The sequence below is a fragment of the Oncorhynchus nerka genome, linkage group LG28, assembly GCF_034236695.1.
Source record: "Oncorhynchus nerka isolate Pitt River linkage group LG28, Oner_Uvic_2.0, whole genome shotgun sequence".
In the NCBI taxonomy this organism is placed as follows: domain Eukaryota; kingdom Metazoa; phylum Chordata; class Actinopteri; order Salmoniformes; family Salmonidae; genus Oncorhynchus; species Oncorhynchus nerka.
Genome location: NC_088423.1, coordinates 40,756,172 through 40,774,373, shown reverse-complemented (window position 1 = coordinate 40,774,373; position 18,202 = coordinate 40,756,172). Strand labels below are relative to the sequence as shown.

Here is an 18,202-nt window from a genome sequence, read left to right as displayed (position 1 = left end):
AGAGGGATGTGTGTGTGTGCGTTTAAGGGAAATTGTCAACTCACCACTAATTCAATGTTGCCTACAGTAAAAGATAACGGGTGGAGGTGCTATTCTCGAGCCTTGGAACACCGACGGACAGTTGGAGGTCATGGATGGCAACGGAAGGACGCCCGCAAGGTTACGTTGGCGAACAGGCTATTATTTCCCCTTCAATGCGCACAGTCCGCTCTGCCATTGGTCAGCTCTGCCAGAAAGGGGAGGGACTCGAGTCCAAGAATCTTAATAGAAAAACTCCAGACTGACAGGACGAAAGAAAGGGTGACATTTCGAAAAAGACGGAGGACAAGGACGCTTTTACCTCAGAATATTTAGAAATTTTGCAGTTCTGTACATCCACACTTTACAGCCAGATAAGTGTGCTTTTCTGGATAATTTTCTGCTGTTATTGTGAACTTTATCTGAAGACAACTCAATTGCCTCGACCCTGGAATGTTGTGTCCAGGTAGGCATTGTCAGAGACACAACGGAGACTGATTTTAACGCAGCATGATACCAGCGGTTGTCCATTCTTGAAAACACTACAGTACAACCTACTATCAAGACATATCGGGCTGCCTGTACCGCGAAAGCGGAGAGTTTATTCGTCCCGGACCGGCATAACTTGCCTAATGCTGTTAACTTTTTACATTTTCGTTGATGAGGTGAAGCGGTAAGTAGCCTAGAGTATGTCCAAAGAAAACGATGATAGTGTTTGGAAGAGCCTCAACCTCACCTATTCCACCTCCTCTGTTTCCTCAGGGATAAAAAAAATATACATGGTGCATCTCGGCAGTTCCACTGGGATGCGTCAATTGCATCCCCAAGCAGTTCAATGGCGTTGTAAGGCTCGGAGAATTGCCAGCCATTCATGGCGGGAAGAAAGCGCTTCTATTTCACAATGCAAACAAGACTATTATTTAATCTTTAGAAACAAAGGAAATCATGCTTAGAAACATTTTATAAATAAGAATTGATTTGTTGAAAACAAAACCCCCCAAAAATCACAATTTATTCAGGGATAAATAGCTTAGTGTTCTAGTTAGGCTTATAGCTAACTTTTTATATATTGTTTATTATACCCCCAAGTTATAGATATGGCTCTGGTACTCTTTATTTTACATCTACCTCCAAATGTGTCTATATAACACCCTCCTGAAAACACTGACATACATCACAAAGGCATGACATGTTTTCACCTCTAAATAGTCATAGTTAAACTAAGGGTTAGTGGTTTTCTGTAAGGTATTGTAAAGGGAAGCTCTTTGTGTGTGAGAACCTGTTTTCTGTGTTGATCTAAACCCGCCTTCTGTTTGAGGAGGGGTCTCCGGCTCCACTCTTTCCCATGGAGATGATAGGAGCACTTCCTGTCTCTCTCAGAACAGGCCAGGGCATGGAGTTTATACTGGGCCGGGAGTGTGAGTTAGACATTCTTATTTCACTATGGAGACACACACACTCACAAACATGAATGCAAGAGCACAAATGCATATAAGCACATACACATAAACTCCCTCTCTCTCTCTCACACACACACACACAGTCTTAAATAACTAACCTTTTGGGGACACAATTTAGTCCCATTAACAATCCTATTTTCCCATACCCTAACCTTAACTCCAAAACCTAACCTTAGTCCTAACCCTAAACATAATCCTAACCCTAAAACGTTCTAACCTTAACTCTAAACCCCCTAGAAATAGCATTTGACCTTGTGGGGACTAACAAAATGGTCAAATTTTTGTTAGTTTACTATTCTTGTTTGGACCTCTGGACCCCACAAAATATAGTTAAACACATGCACACACACTCTTTCACCCATTAAGTTTAGACACACCACCATGACTGACTGTTAAATTGTTCTCTCTCAAGCTTAGTATTATGTAGGAAATTGTTCTGCTCCACTTGCATTGGGATCACGGGTGTCAGGACGTTAACCCCTGGCAGACCTTTGAGAGTTAGCCGTGTTAATCAGTGTTCCAGTGTCATGGCTCACCTGTCCTGTTAGCGTTCACGATCGTGCTCGGGAATACCAGCGTTTCCATTAAGTCCCGGCAGAGCCCTGTCCCAAGGTCATCTGACTGCCACCCTGGGGCGTCTCAGAGTTTCTCGGAAAAAGCTTGAGAGAGAAAAGATGACAGGGGGGGTCAAGGGGTGGCAGGGTAGCCTTGTGGTTAGAGCATTGGACTAGTAACCGAAAGGTTGCAAGTTCAAATCCCCGAGCTGACAAGGTACAAAATCTGTCGTTCTGCCCCTGAACAGGCAGTTAACCCACTGTTCTTAGGCCGTCATTGAAAATAAGAATTTGTTCTTAACTGACTTGCCTAGTAAAATAAAGGTAAAATTAAAAAGGGGGCAGGGTCTGTGCTATCAGATAGGGTATTGAAACAGGTGTCCGAACCAAAGGACTGAGCTAAACACACACATCCCAGGCAGTGTGACAACCACAAGCCTTCATAAGGCTTTAGGAGATTGAAGGTCATAAATCAAATCCCATTTTATTTGTCACATGCTTTGTAAACAGCAGGAGTGGACTAACAGTGAAATGCTTACTTACAGACCCTTCCCAACAATGCAGAGAAAAAATAATAACACAATGAATAACGAGTCGATGTGTCTGGGTACGAGGTAATTGAGGTAGAGGTGTACATATAGGTAGGGAGAAAGTGACTAGGCAACAGGATATGAATTAGACAGTAGCAGCAGGGTATGTGAGGAGTCAAAAGAGCAAAAAGAGTCAGTCAGATAGATGGTAGCAGAGAGAACCGTTTTTGAATTGGGTGGCTGGAGTCTTTGAAAATTTTTAGGGCCTTCCATAAGAATTCATAGTTGTGGAATGGGAAGGTCACAAACCTACGTAGGCAAGGAGTGTGGCGGTCATATGACTTCATAAGCTAGTGTTGTGAATGAGGTCATCAGTTGTCATATAGGAGCAGTGTTGAGGTTACTGCGGAGCGGCTATGAGCATGGTTGAGAGTTGTTTATGTTAAAGCAAAAGATGGTGGCCACTGGCCAGAACAATAATCTGCAATGCTAGGTGGTTTGGAGGTTATAAGCCTGGATGTCACAAGTCTGCATAGGCAAAGAGCATGGCTTTTATAATCATGCATAGCTGGGGGCTGTTGAGGTTATTATGTCTAGGTCTTCATGCTCCCGAATGGCACAGCGGTCTAAGGCACTGCATCACAGTGTCACTACATATCCTGGTTTGATTCCAGGCTGTATCACAACCGGCTGTGATTGGGAGTCCCATAGCGCGGTGCACAATTGGCCCAGCGTCGTCTGGGTTAGGGTAGGCTGTCATTGTAAATAAGAATTTGTTCTTAACTGACTTGCCTAGTTAAATGTAGTCTGTTTGTTGGCCCCCTTTCTCCTCTTGTGAGGTCTGCTACGCTGCAGTGTGTGTGTGTGTGTCTGCCAACAGGCAGGCAAGAGAAATGTGGCTCAGGCGTGATTTTAGGTGGAATGCTTTGATGATTGAGGCCCTTGATCCGAGCGAGATTCAGGGTTCTCCGTCCAGTGTTTGTGTGTCTGTGTTCTACTTTGAGAGTGACCAAGAGCTCACATAAGCCCAGAGAGAGAGCACTGTAAATTCAGCACCTCTCATTACCAGCTTGTTTGCAGTAAAGTTCTCAGACACACACTGCCGCTCAGTCTGCTACTGTAGAAGCTAACGTTAACCCTTTCTTCACTGTATCCCACGACCTCCTATATCACACTACTCTGTTTACAGTCTTCTGTGGGTGGAGTCATAACCTTGCTGTGACTTTGACACCTTCCACGGAGACAGGGAATGCACTATAAAAGGGCGGGACTTTTGATACTGTATACCATGTTAACATTTACAGGTCACACTGCCCTCAGTTCGTTACACATTGTATTTGATTTAGGACCCTGAAGGCACCTCATAAGGGACACATGGAATTACAACACATGCATAACACATTACAGACGTGATACTTTTAGCAGGAGAGGTTTTGGACCTATGAGTACAGTGGGAATGGTCCGTCTTGAAGAGTGAGGAATGCTACTGTATGGAAATAGAACTGAAAGGCAGTGCTTCCCACCCTTCCCCCCCTTCTCCCTCCCTGCCTCCCTCCCTCCTCCGCTCTGTGTGCTCGCCAGTTGCCAAGTGCTAAGAATCCGGGGAATGTGGGATTGCAGTATTCTGATAAAGTTTGCTTTGTTCCCTCAGTGACCTGAGCACTGGGAGGGAGGCAGGGAGTGTCAGCCTGAGCAGTACCGTGGTACACACACACACACACACACACACACACACACACACACACACTCACACACTCACACACACACACACACTCACAGATACACATGTACTGTATATAGTTTCCAGACACACATACATACGAGTATGACATACACATAGACATCCACACATACAGTTACGTACATGTACTGTGTACATTATACAGACAAACACACACCCGACCATGCTAGCGATGGTATCACAGCTGAACAGGAAAACAGACATTCCAAGGACGTTAGCCCAACAGTAACACACTTAAACTGTCCACTCAATGTGAAATAAAGGTAGAGTTGGTTGATATGGTGGAACAGGATTAGGTGGTAGAGCACTTGGAATAAGGTGGGAGGGCTATAGAATGTAGTGATGCATTCCTCACCTTATCTTTTCACAGCATACACATGTGATTACATGCACAAGCACATGTAGGCACACACACACACTTGTAGAAAACTTTTGAAGAACACTACACACAGCATAGACAGTTATCCACTACATTTAGAGACACACCAGTGTCACACAGCAGGGTTAGGGCGGGTGTGGGGGAGTGTGTATGGTAAACACAGAAATGGCCACTTTGTGATTGCATGGTGGGAGGAGGAGAGGGTTAACAGGGGGAGGCAGGAAGTCAGAGTTTTGGTTGGGTGATCAGGGGTGGAAAGGCCACTGGGAGAGAGTTCTACAATTCAGACACACTGCTTTTTGTGTGAATGGGCAATCAGTTTATTTCACTGTGTGTGCGTGTGTGTTTGTGTGCCTGTGGGAGTGTGTGTTTGTGTGCCTGTGGGAGTGTGTGTGTGTTGGTGTGTGTGTGTGTGTGTGTTTGTGTGCCTGTGGGAGTGTGTGTGATGGCTAAACAGAAGCCCTGTGTGGTGTTTACATGGGAAATATGACGCCAGTACATTGTGTGTGGGGGCTGCCGTCGTGGAATGTCACATGCTTACAGGACAACAAAGGAAAGGCAGAGAAAACATACCGGAGACCAGTGACCCTATACTGGACTCCAGAGCTGTAGCTACTGAGCCAAGTTTGTTGGAGATTTGGGATTTTTGAAAGGCGCCATGTCAACACCAATTGTTCCAATACAATGACAATGTACTTAGCATGTTGTGGGACCTTTGGTGCTAACATGGCGATAGTAGGCCAAACTGAACGGGAGATATACATATATGCCTATGCTGTATGTTACTAAAGAATAGTTCAACTAATGCCCGATGTGTGGTTTTAGCAGTGTGCATATACACTCTCCAGGACAACTGGCAGTATGGGCTACTGTAAACATCCTTGACTGAAAGCTGGTGTTTCATATAGGGCTTTCAGTCGGATGTTTGCAGCTGCCAACTGCTATTATCATCACAACTACCATACAGATATTTTTACATAGCGACAACTGTTATAGCCATCACTATTAGGCTTACCGAGTCAACTGTGTCTGCCATTAAAACAAAGAGGCTTACTCTAGCGCGCACATAGAGCCAAACAGAGCCGTACGCTAGCTTGAGCAATAAGTCAAACTCCTGGAAGGGCCACATTCCTACTGATTGTCATGTCTCCCTTTTATTTAGAGTCTTAGACCTGCAGTGTGGACTCTAGCCATTCTGTAACATGAATTGATCAATTCAATCCAAATATGTTTAGGGGTGCACACCCTGTTTCAGCACTCTGGACAGCTCTCAGTTTGACAGGCCATCCCAGGGGAGCAAACCCACAGTGATTACAAATATGGATGAGTCTCAATTCTCTTAGTTCAGTTAGATGGTTTTCTAACTGATGGTTTCCCTCATGACCACTGAAAAGTGAACAAACTGGACACACACACATACACACACACTCTGCTACTTTTCCTTATGCTGTGTGTCTGTTAGCACCATCTCTGATGACTGTGCCCAAAGGAGTTCAGAATAAGAGAGTGGGAGAAAGGGAGAGGGAGGATAGGAAATGACTGCGAGGCTCTGTTCAGGCCAGTTGATTAACAGTGGCAGGGAGGGGTTACATCCTCAGGAGAGAAGAGAGGCGGGGGGATGACGGAAAGCTGAACACGGGCCAGGGACCCAGGGATCTCAAATGTCAGATAATGCTATTCCGTGGGAGTCGTCTGCTATCTTGTTTTCCTCATCATGGGCTGCATCTCAATAGTTCGAAATTAATTTCCTTGTCTAGGATACTACCTTTATCTACTGCCCTTTCTGACCACTGACAAGCAACACGGTCGAAAATTGTCATGTCCTTTTACCAAACAGTGTTCTTGAAGGAAAGGGGACAAGGAAAGTACACTGTTAAGGAGTATTGGTATGCAGTCCTGTAAAGTTTATGATTAGGGTAATCTTATCCTTGATCTGTGGGTAAGAGTGAGTTCTAACTTCTGACCAATGACCTCTCCGGGCTTCAGTCAGTGTAAACATCCTACACTCTCAGCGGTGCCCTCTTTCAGCCGGGAGTGGGATGTTTGCGCTACCTGACTCGGGAACGCTCCCGGAATATAGTGGCGTGCTTTCGGAATGCCGGCCGAGCCGAAGCATGAAACGGGGAGGGGTTGCCATCTGATTGGCTGTGACCGGCTGATGTCGGCACTGGTGGGACAGGACCACCCATCTCACAACAGATGTGTCTAGGCAGGTAGCCTAGTGGTTCAGAACATTGGACCAGTAACCTAAAGGTTGCTGGTTTGAATCCCTGAGCTGACTGAAAAATCTGAAAATATGCCCTTGAGCAAGGCAAAACTCAAATTGCTCCTGAAAGTTGCTCTGGATAAGAGAGTGCTCAGTGACTCAAATGTTAAACAGACACGCTACAGGAAACACACACACACAGACTTACAGGAAACACACACACACAGACTTACGTGAATGACGTCATGGCAACAGAGCGCAAGAGGAAGTAGCTATAAATACCTTCAGATGACCCCACAGAGGCACACACAGCCCTCTCCATGTCTCACACCCTTCCTCCATGGGATGGGTTAGCTTTAGTGCCCTTGATCTACTGTTATTACTCCTTAACCCCAATGTTCTTTTGGGGATAACTCTGTATTCCCTACTCTTACCCTCTCTCTCCCTCTCTCTTCAATACAGACATCAGAGGAAGAAATACACTAAACGTACGTGGACACCTGCTCATCGAACATCTCATTCCAAAATCATGGGCATTAATATGGAGTTGGTCCCCCCCTTTGCTGCTATAACAGCCTCCACTCTTCTGGGAAGGCTTTCCACTAGATGTTGGAACATTGCTGCGGGGACTTGCTTCCATTCAGCCGCAAGCATTATTAAGGTCGGGCACTGATGTTGGGCGATCCCATGGGGTTGAGGTCAGGGCTCTGTGCAGGCAAGTCAAGTTCTTCCTCACCAATCTCGACAAACCATTTCTGTATGGACCTCGCTTTGTGCACGGATGCATTGTCATGCTATAACAGGGAAGGGCCTTCCCCAAACTATTGCCACAAAGTTAGAAGCACAGAATCGTCTAGAATGTCATTATATGCTGTAGCGTTAAGATTTCCCTTCACTGGAGCTAAGGGGAATAGCCCGAACCATGAAAAACAGCCCCAGACCATTATTCCTCCTCCACCAAACTTTACAGTTGGCACTATGCTTTCTGGCAGGTAGCGTGATTCATCACTCCAGAGAATGCATTTCCACTGCTCCATAGTCCAATGGTGGCGAGTTTTACACCACTCCAGCCCGACACTTGGCCTTGTGCATGGTGAGCTTAGGCTTGTGTGCAGCTGCTTGGTCATGGAAACCCATTTCATGAAGCTCCCAACAAATAGTTATTATGCTGACGTTGCCTCCAGAGGCAGTTTGGAACTCAGTAGTGAGTGTTTCTACAGAAGACATGATTTTTATGAGCTTCAGCACTCGGAGGTCCCGTTCAGTGAGATTGTGTAGCCTACCACTTAGCAGATGAGCCGTTGTTGCTCCTATACATTTCCACTTCACAATAACAGCACTTCCTATTGACTGGGGCAGCTCTAGCAGGGCAAAAATGTGACTAAATGACATGTTGGAAAGGTGGCATCCTATGACGGTACCACTTTGAAAGCCACTGAGCTCTTCAGTACAGGCCATTCTACTGTCAATGTTTTGCTATTGCGATTGCATGGCTGTGTGCTCAATTTTAAACACCTGTCAGCAATGGGTGTGGTTGAAATAGCCGAATGCACTAATTTCAAGTGGTGTCCACATACTTTTGTAGTGTATAAGCTTTGACTTTATTTAGGTTAGAGGGTGTCCTGTCTCCATGGTTTACAATGTTAAAGGCAATGTTGAATATATTGCCTTTCCCTTCAATTCACCAGAAGAGGGCAGGCTAGCCTTGCAGATCACAGATTGGGTAGGAAGTGTCATATAATTACTGCATTAAATACTGTATTATCAAAGACAATCTATTATATAGACAAGATAGTCAAGTGACTGCTCTTACAATGGAAATACATGTCCTCACAGATGGAATGCAGGTGGGAGGCGAGATCAGGTGAGACAATTCCAACCTGAACTAAGTCGTGCAGGAATTCCACGTGAATCAGTACATTTGTAGCAGCATAAACGTTACGAAACGTGTATCAGATTAAATAAACCTCACGTAATTCATATCTGTCTCATAGACCATACAAAACAATCCCCACTTGGTCTTATCACACGACCATATTTTGGGCAGATTAAATCCTCCTCGCTTTGCCCCATCTCTGATATTATTCAAAATACTATAGGCTTTATTCCACATTAAACACTGCTTTTCTCCCCTCTTTCCTTTGACTCACCATATTAGGTTTGGAAAGACTGCAGAGATTTAAGCAGGGTGCGCTCCAGCTATTCAAATAGGGTACAGGTGAAAGTGTTAGTGTGTGTGCTTCGTAAACATAAGTCAAAATATGTTTTTTCATCTATTATTGAGTATAATTAATAAAGGCTGTTGTGTAATGAATAATGTGTGTGATTGTCTCAATGAGAGTAAAACATTAATGCGTTTACTATCATCCTCAACTCTTGCGGTGCTGTTGGTCTCTCTTGAACTGTTTATGGGATTCACATGCTTTCTCTCTATTCCAAACGTTATATCACTCCTTCTCTCTCTCTCTCTCTGCCACGAGGAACTGAAACGTAGAGCAACGTAGAGCTGACCTGGGTATTTCTGTGGTCAATGAAAGAGCTGGCTGACCAACCTGCCTCACACACACATTCAGTGCCTTTAGAAACTACTCACACCATTTGACATATTGCAAATTTTTGTTGTGTTACAGCCAGAATTAAAATGGATTACATTTAGATTTGTTTTCACTGGCCTACAGACAACAGCCCATAATGTCAAAGTGGAATTATGTTTTTTCAAATGTTTACTAATTTGTTTTTTGTTTTTTAAATGAAGCTGAAATGTCTTGAGTCAATAAGTATTCAATTTTTTTAATGACTACCTTATCTATGTACCCCACACATACAATTATTTGTAAGGCCATCATTTGAGCAGTGAATTTCAAACACAGATTCAATCACAAAGACCAGGGAGGTTTTCCAGTGCCTCACAAAGAAGGACAGCTATTTGTAGATGGGTAAAAACATTGTTTTAAAGTAGATATTGAATATCGCTTTGTGCATGGTGAAATTATTATTTACACTTTGGATGGTCTATCAATATATCCAGTCACTACAAAGATACAGGCATCCTTCCAAACTCAGTTGCCGAAGAGGAAGGAAACCGCTCAGGAATTTACCATAAGGCCAATAGTGATTTTAAAACTGTTACAGTCTTCTTGGTGCTGAGATCCCACTAACGGGATCGATATGACAACAGCCAGTGAAAGTGCAGGGCGCCAAATTCAAAACAACAGAAATCCCATAATAAAAATTCCTCAAACATAGAAGTATTTCACACCATTTTAAAGACACTTCTTGTTAATCCCACCACAGTGTCTGATTTCAAATAGGCTTTATGGCGAAAGCACCACAAACAATTATGTTAGGTCAGAGCCAAGTCGCAGAAAAACACAGCCATCTTTCCAGCCAAAGAGAGGAGTCACAAAAATCAGAAGTAGAGATAAAATGAATCACTACCCTTTGATGATCTTCATCAGATGACACTCATAGGACGTCATGTTACACAATACATATATGTTTTGTTCGATAAAGTTCATATTTTTATCAAATCTCAGTATACATTGACGCGTTATGTTCAGTAGTTCCAAAAACATCCAGTGATTTTGCAGAGAGCCACAACAATTTACAATACTCATTATAAATGTTGATGAAAATACAAGTGTTATGCATGGAACTTTAGATACACTTCTCCTTAACCTCTTAAGTCGACCCTCTACTTTTTTGAACATTCTGTTAAAAATCGCGCAACATTTCAGCGCCCTGCTACTCATGCCAGGAATATAGTATATGCATTTGCTTAGTCTGTGTGGATAGAAAACACTCAGACGTTTAAAAAACTGGTTAAATCACTGCTGTGGCTTTACCAGAACGGCATTTACATCGAAAAGCACAGGAAAAACTGATCACTGAAAATGGGAAAATATATCCATGCGCTACTTGAACCCATTGATAAACGTGAACCACAATTAATTGACTGAGGTTGCAGTACCTACAGCTTCCACACGGTGTCTAGAGTCTTGTCATTTCCCTTCGAGTTTTTTCTTGGTCAAACACATACAGGACACCGTATCTCCTCCGGTCTAGGACCGGATATTTTCGTTGAGTTTCTAGCCGGACATTTTTCCAGACGGACAGCTAATGATCTTTACATCGCCTCCTGATGAATTTTATCGCTTATTAACGTTTACTAATACCTAAAGTTGCATTACAAACGTATTTCGAAGTGTTTTGTGAAAGTTTATCGTCAACTTTTTGAATTTTAAAAAATGACGTTACGTTTTGAAACAATTTTTTTTTCGTTTATCACACAGTCTACATATAACGATATCTAGGCTTTATATGGACCGATTTAATCGAAATAAAGACCCAAATAGTGTTTATGGGACATCTAGGAGTGCCAACAAAGAAGATGGTGAAAGGTAATGAATGTTTTCTATTTTATTGTGCGGTTTGTGTAACGCCGAAAGCTAATTATTTTGTTTACGTCCCCTGTGGGTCTTTTGGGGTGTTGCATGCTATCAGATAATAGCTTCTCATGCTTTCGCCGAAAAGCATTTAAAAAATCTGACTTGTTGCCTGGATTCACAACGAGTGTAGCTTTAATTCGATACCCTGCATGTGTATTTTAATGAACTTTTGAGTTTTAATTAATACTATTAGCATTTAGCGTAGCGCATTTGCATTTCCAGAGCTCTAGTTGGGACGCAAGCGTCCCGAGTAGAAGCAACAGGTTAATGCAACCACTGTGTCAGATTTCAAAAAAGCTTTAAGGAAAAAGCAAACTATGCTATAATCTGAGTACGGAGCTCAGAGACCAAACAAGCCAAAAAGATATCCGCCATATTGTGCAGTCAACATTAGTCAGAAATAGCATTATAAATATTCACTTACCTTTGATGATCTTCATCAGAATGCACTCCCAGGAATCCCAGTTCCACAATAAATGTTTGTTTTGTTCGATAATGTCCATAATTTATGTCCAAATAGCTACTTTTGTTAGTGCGTTTAAAAAAATAATTCAAAGTCACGAAGCGCGTTCACTAGGAGCAGACGAAATGTCAAAAGGTTCCATTACAGTCCGTAGAAACATGTCAAACGATGTATAGAATCAACCTTTAGGATGTTTTTAACATAAATGTTCAATAATGATCCAACCAGAAAAGCAATGGAACGCAAGCTACCTCTCACGTGAACAAGTGTCATGAGCTCAAAGCATTCTGCCAGACCTCTGACTCATTCCCCTCTCATTCGCCCCCACTTTACATTAGAAGCATCAAACTGGGTTCTAAAGACTGTTGACATCTAGTGGAAGCCTTTTGAAGTGCAACATGACCAATATCCCACTGTATCTTCAATAGGGAATGAGTTGAAAAACGACCAACCTCAGATTTCCCACTTCCTGGTTGGATTTTTTCTCAGGTTCTTGCCTGGCATATGAGTTCTGTTATACTCACAGACATCATTCAAACAGTTTTAGAAACATCAGGGTGGTGTCTATCCAAATATACTAATATGCATATATTAGCAACTGGGACTGAGTAGCAGGCAGTTTACTCTGGGCACCTTATTCAGCCAAGCTACTCAATACTGCCCCCAGCCATAAGAAGTTAAACTTCGTTGGGATTGATGTCCCATCCACAGGACGGTTGAGCTACATAGGCTAATGTGATTAGCATGAGGTTGTAAGTAACAATAACATTTCCCAGGACATAGACATATCTGATATTGTCAGAAAGCTTAAACCTTTGTTAATCTAACTGCACTGTCCAATTTACAGTAGCTATTACAGTGAAATAATACCGTGCTATTGTTTGAGGAGAGTGCACAATTTTGAACATGAAAAGTTGTTAATAACCAAATTAGGCACATTTTGACAGTCTTGATACAGCATTTTGAACGGAAATGGTTCATTGGATCAGTCTAAACTTTGCACATATACTGGTGCCATCTAGTGGCCAAAATCTAAATTTGACCTGGGCTGGAATAATACATTATGGCCTTTCTCTTGCATTTCAAAGATGATGGTACAAAAAAATTCAAAAGAAGGTTGGTTTTTTCTTTGTATTATCTTTTACAAGATCTATTTTGTTATATTCTTCTACATTCCTTTCAAATCTCCACAAACATCAAAGTGTTTTCTTTCAAATGGTACCAAGAATGTGCATATCCTTGCTTCAGGGCCTGAGCTACAGGCAGTGAGATTTGGGTGTCATTTTAGGCGAAAATTGAAAAAAAGAGGCAGATCCTTAAGAGGCTTTTAAAGACTTACCCAGAAATACTTACAGCTGTAATCTCTGCCAAAGGTGCTTCTAGTATTGATTTAGGGGTGTGAATATTTAGGGTGAAAATATTCAGACCCCTTGATTTCTTTCCACATTTTGTTACGTTACAGCCTTTTAATAAAATTGATTAAATATTTTGTTGCCTCATCAATCTAAACACAATACTGTACCCTGTAATGACAAAGCAAAAACGGGATTGTAGATTTAAAAAAAAACATTTTTGTATCACATTTACAAGTTTTTGTTTATTTTTATTTGTTTTATTTTACCCCCTTTTTCTCCCTAATTTCGTGATATCCAATTGCGATCTTGTCTCATCACTGCAACTCTACATAGGGCTTGGGAGAGGCGAAGGTTATATCATGCGTCCTCCGAAACATGACCCCCCCAAACCGCGCTTCTTATGAGAGATTATGTGAGAGTTGTGCTAAGTGTTTGGATATAAACAACAGTCTGGCCAGAAGGGTTGCCAAAGGTCAACCAAGTACAACGCGTGTGTTTGGTTTGTGTGTGTGCGTGTTATTCCATCACATGAAACCTCCTGTGAATCCCCTTAACCATATATAATGAATTATTGAATTAATGGTCAACTCCTTGGTCAAATAAATGTTTCATACACACGCACTGTCTTTGTGCTTACTGGTGTAGGCCTATCTTCTTTTCACGTCTCTTTCTGCTCCTTAGAAAGCAGAAGTTCTCTCAGAGTAACAGTTAGTTTTGACCTCGGACGGACACCTAAACAAGTCCAGTTTCGGGTGAGAAACGCAGTTTAGAGTTTTTAGTCATTAATTTAGTTCTGGAGGCAGCTCTGATGCACAGCCACAAAGTCATAAAATCTGATTGTAAACCTAACCTTAAGGTGCTACATATAGGATGTTTTTATTTTATGTTCGCATTGTAATTTCAGAAAATGTCCATAATATAATGTATCTGCAGTAATAGTGGAATGATAGTGTTTCACAGTATTACTTGCCTGCCAGTGTTTTGATTGACTGTGATATTCGCCAATTGATTTCAAATGCCGGAGCAGCATCTGTTGTCAAAACAGAAAAATCTGTTCTGACTTTGTGGCTGTGTTAGTTAAAATCACACTCATTTTCTGGTTGCTACAATTCTACACTGTTCGCTCAATTTCAGGTTACAGCTGTAAAAACTATATTTTTTGTTTCGCAGAGATTTAGATGGCACAATGATTCCCTACCCTATTCAGTGCTTGTTTTCTCACATAAACTGTAATTGAGCGAATAGTACAGAATTTTAGCAACCAGGAAATGACAGAGCGATTTCCACTAGAAAACACTGGCACAGTCAGAACAGCTTTCCCATTCTGACAAAGAATGCCGCTCCGGTGGGAGAAATCAATAGTGGAATATCACAATGAATCACAACACTGGTGGGTAAGTAGTACTTTGAAACACTATTCTTCCACTATTAGCGCCAGATACGGTAAACTGTACAGTGCCTTCAGAAAGTATTCATACCCCTTGACTTATTCCACATGTTGTTGTGTTACAGCTGGAAATTAAAATGGATTAAATAGATTTTTTTTCTCTTACCCATCTACAGACAATGCCCCACATAATGACAAAGTGAAAATATGTTTTTAGAAATGTTAGATACTTAAATATATCTCATTTACATATGTATTTACACCCTTGAGTTATTACATGTTGGTTGTTGAAAATTGCAAGAAATTAATTTTCAAGTCGTGCCATACAGTGGCTTGTGAAAGTAATTTCCCCACTTGGCATTTTTCCTATTTTGTTGCCTTACAACCTGGAATTAAAATAGATTTTTGGGGAGTTTTTATCATTTGATTTACACAACATGCCTACCACTTTTGAAGATGCAAAATATTTTTTACTGTGAAACAAACAAGAAAGAAGACAAAAAAACAGAACTTGAGCGTGCATAACTATTCACCAACCCAAAGTCAATACATTGTAGAGCCACCTTTTGCAGCAATTACAGCTGCAAGTCACTGGGATTTTTGCCCATTCTTCAAGGCAAAACTGCTCCAGTTACTCAAGTGTTGCTTTAGCAGTACGCTTAGGGTCATCGTCCTCTCTGGAAGACTGTAAAAGGTTTTCCTCAAGAATTCCCATGTACTTAGTGCCATCCATCATTCTTCAATTCTGACCAGTTTTCCAGTCCCTGTCGATGAAAAACATCCCCACAGCATGATGCTGCCACCACCATGCTTCACTCTGGGTATGGTATTCTTGGGGTAATGAGAGTTGTTGGGTTTGCGCCAGACATAACATTTTCCTTGATGGCCAAAAAGCTCAATTTAGTCTCATCTGACCAAAGTACCTACTTCCATATGTTTGGAGAGTCTCCCACATGCCTTTTGGTGAAACCCAAACATGTTAGCTTTTTTTCTGGCCACTCTTTCGTAAAGCCCAGCTCTGTGGAGTGTACGGCTTAAAGTGGTCCTATGGACAGATACTCCAATCTCTGCAGTGGTTTCTTTGGTATTTTTGTTGCCACTCTGATTAATGCCCTCCGTGCCTGGTCTGTGAGTTTTGGTGGCCCTTTCTTGGCAGGTTTGTTGTGGTGCCATATTCTTTCCATTTTTTAATAATGGATTTAATGGTGCTCCGTGGGATGTTCAAAGTTTCAGATATTTTTTTATAACCTAACCTTGATCTGTACTTCTACACAACTTTGTCCCTGACCTGTTTGGAGAGCTCTTTGGTCTTCATGGTGCCGCTTGCTTGGTGGTGTTGGTGGTGAGATCATATGACAGATCATGTGACAGTTAGATTGCACACAGGTGGACTTTATTTAACTAATTATGTGACTTTTGAAGGTAATTGGTTGCAACGGGTCTTATTTAGGGTCTTCATAGCAAAGGGGATGGATACATACACACGCACCACTTTTCCGTTTTTTGTATAACATTTTTTTTTAAACAAGTTATTATTATTTTTTCATTTCACTTCACCAATTTGGACAGTTTTGTGTATGTTCATTAAATAAAATCCCAATAAAAAATCTATTTAAATGACGGGTTGTAATACAACAAAATAGGAAAACCGCCAAGGGTGATGAATACTTTTGCAAGGCACTGTAGATTTTCAAGACGATTTAATTGGAGTTACATTTTTGACTACACTGGGCCTATAATATTTAATCGATTTTACACAGTAGTGGTTAGTTTATTGTCCATGTTCAACAATAAAGTTTTTCTTGTTTATATTTTCCTTCTTATTCGCCACATGTTATCTTACCTTCAAGGTCACAATGTTTGCCTATATACAGTATACACTTTCTAAATGTCTCTGATTTAATACATGTAGCTGTAGATGAGAACAAGTGAATGCTAAATCTGATGTAATGCATCATATGCACCTCTTACAAATAAATGAATAATATTATTAATATCATAAAACAATGTGTTAGAAATGAAACTTTTGATTGGCCAACATAATGAAAGATTTCTTGTTACAAAGGTGTGAACGTGAAAAAAGGATGATGATCACACCAACTCTGACAGACAAATCCCTGGAGCCCACTGGTGGTACAGACAGGAAGCAGCACACTTCTTATCAGGTGCAGACACAACACCTGCAGAAGTTTCCAGTCCAAACTTGAGAGTAAACTGAAACAATAAAAGGAGAAAAACATCAAGAAGCCAAGGCAAACGTTCCAATCTGGAAGGGGAGTGAATGTCTCACACACAGGCAGCCGCACATGCTTGATAACGTACATTTGAAGTCGGACGTTTACATACACCTCAGCCAAATACATTTAAACTCAGTTTTTCACAATTCCTGAAATTTTATCCTAGTAATAATTCCCTTGTCTTAGGTCAGTTAGGATCACCACTTTATTTTAAGAATGTGAAATGTCAGAATAATAGTAGAGAGAATTATTTATTACAGCTTATATTTTTTTCATCACATTCCCAGTGAGTCAGAAGTTTACATACACTCAATTAGTATTTGTTAGCTTTGCTTTTAAAATTCTTTAACTTGGGTCAAACGTTTCAGGTAGGCTTCGACAAGCTTCCCACAATAAGTTGGGTGAATTTTGGTCCATTTCTCTGACAGAGCTTGTGTAACTGAGTCAGGTTTGTAGTCCTCCTTGCTCGCACACGCTTTTTCAGTTCTGCCGACACATTTTCTTTTGGATTGAGATCAGGGCTTTGGAATGGCCACTCCAAAACCTTGACTTTGTTGTCCTTAAGCCATTTTGCCAGAACTTTGGAAGTACGCTTAGGGTCATTGTCCATTTGGAAGACCCATTTGCGACCAAGCTTTAACTTCCTGACTTATGGCTTGAGATGTTGCTTCAATATATCCACATATTTTCCAGCCTCATGATGCCATCTATTTTGTGAAGTGCACCAGTCCCTCCTGCAGCATAGCACCCCCACAACATGATGCTGCCACCCCCTTGCTTCACGGTTGGGATGGTGTTCTTCGGCTTGCAAGCGTCCCCCTTTTTCCTCCAAACATAGCTATGGTCATTATGGCCAAACAGTTCTATTTTTGTTTCATCAGACCAGAGGACATTTCTCCAAAATGTATGACCTTTCCTTTCAGGTTATGTCCAATATAGGACTCATTTTACTGTGGTTATAGAGTTTTGTACCTGTTTCCTCCAGCATCTTCACGAGGTACTTTGCTGTTGCACTTTTTGCACCAAAGTACGTTCATCTCTAGGAGAAAGAACGCGTCTCCTTTCTGAGCGGTATGACGACTGCGTGGTCCATGGTGTTTATATTTGCGTACTATTGTTTGTGCAGACGAACATGGTACCTTCAGGCGTTTGGAAATTGCTCCCAAGGATGAACCAGACTTGTGGAGGTCTACCATTTTTTTCTGAGGTCTTGGCTGATTTCTTTTGATTTTCCCATGATGTCAAGCAAAGAGGCACTGAGTTTGAAGGTAGGCCTTGAAATACATCCACAGGTACATCTCCAATTGACTCAAATGATGTCAATTAGCCTATCAGAAGCTTCTAAAGCCATGACATCATTTTCTAGAATTTTCCAAGCTGTTTAAAGGTACAGTCAACATAGTTTATGTAAACTTCTGTCCCAC

The 18,202-nt window shown here is 41.6% G+C and overlaps 1 long non-coding RNA gene across 1 annotated transcript; it reads left to right on the top strand.

Annotated features, from left to right (window-relative positions):
• The first annotated feature begins 117 nt into the window (after nucleotides 1–117).
• On the top strand, nucleotides 118–9,205 carry LOC135565566 (uncharacterized). The gene is made up of 2 exons (XR_010461688.1): nucleotides 118–691; nucleotides 7,351–9,205. It is a non-coding gene; the product is annotated as an uncharacterized LOC135565566 (long non-coding RNA).
• The last annotated feature ends 8,997 nt before the right edge of the window (nucleotides 9,206–18,202 follow it).